Source organism: Rhynchophorus ferrugineus, unplaced genomic scaffold (assembly GCF_030347505.1).
Source record: "Rhynchophorus ferrugineus isolate W39M unplaced genomic scaffold, kcgeb_rfMv2 rfM10, whole genome shotgun sequence".
Lineage (NCBI taxonomy): Eukaryota > Metazoa > Arthropoda > Insecta > Coleoptera > Curculionidae > Rhynchophorus > Rhynchophorus ferrugineus.
Genome location: NW_027472589.1, coordinates 25,428,076 through 25,436,373, shown reverse-complemented (window position 1 = coordinate 25,436,373; position 8,298 = coordinate 25,428,076). Strand labels below are relative to the sequence as shown.

General features: G+C 34.2%; 1 long non-coding RNA gene across 1 annotated transcript; it reads right to left on the bottom strand.

Moving 5' to 3' along the window:
• Positions 1-1,251: 1,251 nt before the first annotated feature.
• LOC143203926 (uncharacterized) lies at positions 1,252-3,854 on the bottom strand. The gene is made up of 4 exons (XR_013007466.1): positions 3,011-3,854; positions 2,673-2,950; positions 1,452-2,552; positions 1,252-1,369 (listed from the first exon to the last, which is right to left on the bottom strand). It is a non-coding gene; the product is annotated as an uncharacterized LOC143203926 (long non-coding RNA).
• Between the last annotated feature and the right edge of the window lie 4,444 nt (positions 3,855-8,298).

Sequence of the window (8,298 nt, the reverse complement as noted above, 5' to 3'; positions counted from 1 at the left end):
TTTCTATATGATACTCTAGTATTTACTACCGGAAAAACATCGATACTTCAAACTAAGACCCAAAGATGTTCTGGCTAACAGAGCTCATAGTTTCTCTATAGTTGTTATAGATTTTTTTAAATATTAATCTAATACATATGAAAAGAAATAATTAGAAAGAATCAAAACAATTTTTAATAAAAAATTATATAAATCAAATAAACTTTTGACTGGTGTCAAGAAAATAATTTCAGTTTTGTGATATATAACATTTTTACTATAAATAAACAACAAGGGTCGATCAGCTTCTATTTAATGTTATATTCCTTTGTCATGTTTTTTTTTTGATAATTTTCCGACTCCCTGATAATAGAATATCTGTTTTTTGTCTGCAAAGAAGACCTGAAACTGAAATTGAAACAGTAAGACAGCGTTCATAGATGATTTGTTATTGATTTGACAAGAAAGTAATTATATTCTTCGCTGTGTGTTATTGCTTTGTTGTGTGTAATATAAACCTTGTTCTATACATGAACAATAAAGTTCAATATCAACATACTTTGTTTTATAAATATTAATTTTTAAATAGATTTTTTTTCTTATATATTCAAGTCCATGTTCATATCCTGGTCGTATTTTTTTGGCTATGCAGGACACTCTTTGTTTTCGGTGTAAAGATCATGGATTTTAAAACGCCGACATCAGTATTCACATGTCGAAATCGATGGAGTGGAATTTTCAAGTGTTTCAACCGCTTTTCCTTCAAATTGATGAGAAAAGTAAAACTTCCCCCAAATGCGATTCACTCTGTATAAAATCGGACATTTTCAACGCACCGAAAAAATGTTTTGTTCATAGTGCGACGAAATGACACATACTGAAAAACGTATTCAATCAGTGTAAGTGGCAGTGAGACCTTCAACATGAAGTTGATAACTATTAACAGTTATAACTAACTGATTCTATTGAGTCTGCGTCCTATTCTGGTGGTATCCAAAAGCTACCATATTTCAATATTCTCATAAGAATGGAGTCTTTCCTCACGCCCCCTTGCAATTCTCCTGATTTCTTGACTGACTGTGGATATCTGAAAGTTTCGATTTAGGTAATCGGTCCTATAGTATTCGGGTGCGCCCACAATACCTCTCAGGACTTTGTTCTAAAAAATGTGTATTTTATTTGTGTTACTTTTTGTAGAACAACCCCATAATTGAACTTCGTATGTCCGTATAGGTTTCAGTATTTTCTCATATAATAGCAATTTATTATGTACTGATGAATGTGATTTTCTTCAATTAACCAATACATTTTCCTATATTTCGATTCCAATTATTTTCTTTTCTTCTTTATATGTTCCTTCCAGCAAAGTTTTGCATCTAGATTCATTCTGCTATATGGAATGATAGTATTATTTATTGTTATTGGTATTTATATGGTCTGTTTATAGGTGAAATGGACATGTACAGACTTACTTTCATTAATGCGTGTCAACTAAGCTTATTGAAGCAACAGGTATCGAAACTATTTCCTTCGAAACGGTTCACATGATATGACTCAAGTTCTAGTGAACCAATTTACTTGAAATTTGGTGTGAGCCTTCTCTGTGCATTCTTCTATCATACAATGTAAAATCATAACAACATTTGGATCATGGTGGACAAAGTCTCGGTTTTTCTAACAGTCATTTAAACCGTAACTTTTAGATTTCTATTTTTTCACTTTTTTCTTTTATGTATTCCTTAAAAATTAATAAATATCTAGTTAGAAATGGATACCAAAAATATTGTTGTGACTAGAATATCCTTTAAGATTAAACATAATCTTCAACATTTGGCTGAGACATAAAATTACATTCGCCGTTCTTATTCGCCAAATCCAACATATAACTTCTGGTATTTGTTGTATACATTTACATTTAAGAAAACATAAAAGAAGGGAGGTTTGGTGAAGTATTTCATTGTGAGCTGGAATTAGTGATTAAATATCTTCAATAATTGTTCCTCCTTTGAATAATGAGGGTTTTCTATCAAGAATTATCTTTTTTTAATGTTTTCTACTCATCTCCGAACTTTAGCTGATCAGAATACAAAAACATAAAAAATTATCAAATTCCACAAATTTTTACAATAATATCATTATTATATTACGTAGTTTCCATTTCGGAGAACTTTTTTTATTACATCGTACATTAGATATGCTTAACAAAATATAAATTCAAAAACTAATACTATTGTTTTGACGAGACAAGACTAGGGGGGGGATAAATACATCAATAGGTATTAACCAAATCACAATTAAATTATACCAGTTGAGCTGAAGTTAAGAGTAGCACTTATACACTATAAGTTCACGTGATTTGTCTCGCTTTAATCTTCTGATTTCCTACACCAGTAGCTGTATTTCTCCACGTTACTGTGACTTAGTAAGTAGCGATAATCATTGGTAATTAATTGAAGAACTTTGTTTTGGCATCGTTCGATTACAAGTCGGATTGATATTATAGTTAAAGTGGTATATTTCGACTAACCAGTACATTTCTTTGTTTTTAACTCTTTCTAGCATCTGGAAAGTAGCTAAAATATTAATGATTCTCAAACCAAGAAAAATATCAGAAGATGTCACCTGCTACCGGCCTATCAGTTTATAGCCGATAATCTCGAAAATTTTTGAGAAATACATAAAGAACTACTTACTTTTTCTACAGCCTGAAACGGAGATACATCTTTTGGCATGATAACTGTGTCGTCGACAAATGTTTCAAATACTGTTTCTTTTGTTGTTGGGATATCAGCAGTATAGTATAGAGCAGATATAGGAGTGCTCCCAAAACACTACCCTATGGAACTCTAGGCAAAATAGGGGTAAGTGTTGAGCATGCCCCTTCATGTGAGACTCTAAATTTTCTTTCGAAAAGATTCCAGCAGTCGACAGTAATTCCGCGGTAGCGATTTATTCATTTTGTAGATTAATCCTAAAAAACAAAATATGTCGATACTTATGTTTAACAATATCGACATTTCTTCACTCTAACCCTACTTTTCTACGCAAAATTACTAGAGAACATGGGGGAAGAAATCTCCAAACTGAAATACCGACACATCGATATTTTTCTTTAGCTTAATCTGTCGAAGACGGTACGTTGTGCTTTTAATATTGCGAATATTATATCAAAATGTCTTAATATTTATTTATATTTTACAATATAAAATATTTAATTAGTATTCATAGGGCATTTGATGACAAACTATGTCATTTTTAGGACTTGGGAGACACCACCGAATAGTAGTGGCATCAATCAAGATTTTCCCGCAAGTATTACAATGGTTAACAGTGGCCATCCGCTATACGACTAATCACTGCGAGACATTTTATTGGCAGTATCTTTAAATTAAAACAAGACCCGTGATATTTACCTCCTAGCGGATGTTTATACAATGAATATTAATCGAAAAACGAAGACCAGTTTACACGATCATGAAATGACTGGGTAAGGACGCTAAATTTTATCGTATGCCCGGGTTTTCGTCAGAAACAAACAACACAAGCATAGAAACAAGGCGGCGGTGACATCATTGACGAAATCGGAATTCCTCGGATCCGTTCGTAACGCGGAATTTTCGTTCGGGCCGCGATCGTAGAGAATCGGCGTGAATCATCCGCGAATTACGTCATCGAACGTTTTCTAATCGACACGTCACCGAAACGGCCACCGCGCGCTATTTTCTACGGTACCGCCCGGGTTGGGTAACGTTCGGTTGGCCCACGGCGTTTGCGCAACGCGCCAAAATCGACACAGGTGGCGATAATTGCTTTTTTACGTCGCAACAATTCAAATATCGCGCTGGCTGTCCGGAATACGACGGTCGGGACTACCTACCGGGACACAAGAGTTTACTTCTGGAGGATCGTCGCATGCGCCAAAAGACTTGAATTTACAACGTTGCAAATTGTTAAAAATTATACTATATTATAATTATATTACTATTTGGTAGAATACGTCAAATATGTATATATCACTGTTAGTGTAATTGTGACTAATAATGTGAAAGGGTTTAAGAAACAAAAACTATTAGTTTACTTAAAAAAACTATTTTATTTAATGGAAAGAAAAGGTGACTAGTTGAACGACGATACAAAGCGACAGTTAGGGTGAAAACAGGTAAAAATCATGCTGACTCTACTCACTCGTAACGCCATTCAAAACAGACGGCCCCTCAGATTACAGTAGTCCGTAGCCAGTGCAATAGTAGCACTGGCTGAAAAGATCACAGAGATATGGTCGTTGTCTCGTCTGGACAGCTTGTAATTCTAATAAAATTATGTTTGAGTATCGCCTGTACCTTCAGGCCCGCCAGTATGTCTTTGATGATCATTGAAATCGCAAAAAGCAAATGTTTCAACCCAAATTTCCACAACATCCCTCTATCCCATGGTTTTCCAATTTTTGGTGACTCCATATTCCACTAGTCTACGGCTAAGAAACTCCTTCAATTCGCCTTTGGTTGCCGTTCACCCTGAAGTGCAAGCTTTTGGTGGCCTTACACCTTGAACTATAATATATGTGTCAGGAATCCACAAACTAGGAGTGTTACTTTCACAAGTTTTGAAGTTTTAATTCCATTAATTCTCGTAAAATATTGAAAAATATATTAGAGATGATCGATATTCATCGATGGTGAATAAAAATCGATGGTTTGACATCGATGTGTTGACTTCGATATCATCGAGATATCGATGTTACAAGAATAAAATATCAAAACGTTAATTATTCTTGATTTAACTGAAGTTTGTGAGATTTTACGACCAACAGAAATGACTACTCATGAAGTAAGTATCGTACGTATACAGTACAAAGTTATACCACTTACCAGATTACTTACTATAAAAGTGACAGGCTTCCAACCAAAACAGAAAATAGGACATAATTTAAAAAACTAAGTAATTAAATAAATGGTAAACGATTGCTACAAACCGAACATGTTAATCTTACTGTCACCACTCTCTTGGATCATGGCTTCAAAAATAACACATTTCCAAGATCCATTAGACTGTTCCAGGGCCATTAGGAGTATCAAAGAATTGATTTCAGGTATTGAGTATTGACGAAAATAATAATATTTGGTCTAGCCAACGCGACACGAATATGCCGATGGAACTACAATTTTATTTAAAAAGCCTGGTAGCTAATGTAAAACAAGACCCATTACTTTTATGGAAAGTGCTAGAATACACCCACCCTAATTTGAAGTGTAGGGTTGTTTGTAAACCCAGGGCGTAAAATAAAATTATACTTAGTAAAACAATATAAAATAATCAAACATCTTAAATAGATCAAAATCAAAAAACAGAGATCAAAATAAATGATATAACAACTACTTACTCAATAAATGGCGAAATAAATAATGCAAATAAGCGTGCGAGATCTTGATGTTCGAGTTGGTCGGGTGATAATTTTGCGAACATAAAAAAACGTACCTGAGCAACCAATTTTCGATGACAAGGGTGAAAATATAATTGATATATTACATAGATAGATGCTTCTATTGTCAAGCAATTAAAATTTAACAGTACTGGCAGATATAATTGTATCAGTAATAATGTATATATAGACAAATACTGGTAATAGGTGGTCGATAATCTCAAATAAAAGCAAAGACAATGGTAGGTAAAAAATTACAGATTAACCAGGATGGTTAGCGATAATCTTCGTCCATAGTCATAGGACAATCATTATAAAACAGACAATAGCGGGAACTGATAGCAATGATAAACTATGCTAGAATGAAGTGTGACATGTGCACACGGTACGAAAGGAAAGTAGCGCGCAACGTACTAGCTTATACCCTAAGAACAACAATAAGGAACATGTAATGAGATCAAGGGAGGTAGATGCACAATATCATGCTATTAGCGTTAGTAGTACTCGCCAGGATGCATATAGCCAACAGGCAACATATAATATAATACCGATAATTGATAGCAATGATAAACTGTGCTTGGATGAAGTATGACATGTGCACACGGTACGAAGGGAAAGTAGCGCGCGACGTACCAGTTTATGTCCTAACACACAATAATGACGTGCAAGAGATCCAGGGAAGTAACGCGCGAGATCTTCTGCCACTATGGTTGATAGGCCTCGCTAGGATTAAGCTAAATTCCCAAAAAAAAAATGAACAGTACTATTACTCGTACACTCAATTGTCCAGCTCCAGCTATGATGGACGTGCAATGCTTACAAGGAAGCAAGCTAAAAGCTATACGCTAGATACGCTGCCATCAAGGGTCATCAGAAACCATTTTCAGTGGCGTTTACGTATGCTTCAAGTTATCCATAGATTATTATTATAATGTTATTTTCTGGATTATAAAATAGTTTTAATTATTATTATAGTTGCAACCATAAAACTATTATCTTTGATTTTCAATGCAAAACATTTAATGTGGGGTTCAAGAATAATAACCTCAAAAGGTAGAGAACTGCTAAAAGCAATAAAGACAGATAATTTACAACATATCTCTATTGGTGAACCAGCATATTGGCCTTCAGACAGAAATAAAAATCCAGATACTATAGATTTCTGTATTACAAAAAATATTGATATAAATAAGTGTCATGCAGAATCATGTTTTGACCTGTCTTCTGATCACTCACCAATAATAGTAACACTTTTTTCAAAAATTGCCATCAAAGATAAACCCCCTTCTCTGTGCAATAATAAAACTAACTGGTCCTCATTTAGAGAAAACTTAGACCGAAACATCTCTCTAAACTTACCGTTACAAACTGAAATTAACATAGAAATGGCAGGAATAAACATTACAAAAAATATACAGGAGGCTGCATATTCCGCAACTCCTAACAATGAAACATTTCCAAGAAAAAATACACATATATCATGTACAATACAGAAAAAGATAGCAGAAAAAAGAAAGTTACGACGGAATTGTCAACAGCAAAGGACTGAAGGGAATAAGAGAAAATTTAATAGTGCAATAAAAAAACTGAAAGAACGAATTCAAAATGAACAAAACCAAGACATTTAAGAATACCTAGAGAATTTGGGCAGCATACGAGCTTGCAGGTTAAACTTCTCCCTCATCCGGACTATCAGTTACTAAAATCGTATCTCACTGATAGACATTTTATTGTAAATCAAGGAGATGAACATACCGAATTAAATCCCATATATTTAGGAGTTCCGCAAGGTAATGTACTGGGTCCACTACTGTATCTTCTGTATCCGGCCGATTTACCCACCACAAAAATAACTGCTGTGGCAACATACGCCGACGACACAGCATTAATATCATCATCTTATATATATCATCTTGGCATTCCATGAAGATCCGCTTACAGCATTAATAAACCTACAAACCCACCTGGAGCAAATACAATTATGGGTGATTAAGACATGGCGCATTAAAGTCAATAAAACAAAATCCACGCATGCAACGTTTACCCTGTGTAGAAGAACATGACCACCAGTGAATATCAATCATCGTCAACTCCCCCAAGCAGAGCAAGTTAAATATCTTGGTATGCATATGGATCGACGTCTAACCTGGAAGAAGCACATACTCTATAAACGAAAACAATTTCGACTGAAATTATATCAAATGTATTGGCTCATCGGGCGCAAATCCAAGCTATCATTAGATTAATTGGTGTTGTTAAAGGTGTTGCTGTATGAGTCTATACTCAAGCCTATTTGGTCATATGAAATCCAACTATGGGGTACCGCTAGCAAATCTAATATATCCATCATTCAACGGTTCCAAAATAAAGTGTTGCGTGCCATTGTTGATGCTCCGTACTATATTTCAAATAAAGTGATACAACGCGATATTCCTCTAGAACCTATAACGAGTGTGATTAACGTGTTTGTACTTCGAAAGAGTGTCAGTTGGGATGCAATGTACTTGCTAATCAGCTAAATATGCGACGTGATAGTGAAGTGCGTAGACTAAAACGTTTAACACCACCTGATCTGATTACTGGACATATATAAACTTTAGAATAAGCTTTAGAATAAGACTAATTAATTAAGATAATATTTTATACAAAAGATCGCTCAATAAAGTGATTTTCTGCATACCATGTAAATATAATATAGAAATACTTTTTACCTATGGGGCATATTGTGGAATCACAAAGGGTAAAAAAAATATCTTTGATTTGCCGTAATCTAAGAATTATGGAGAATATACGACGAGTCGAAGAAATAATAAAATAGAGTAGAATAAAATATATAACGACGGATAGATAAATAAATAACTAAGTAGAGCATAATGAATAGAGATAATAAGTATAAAATA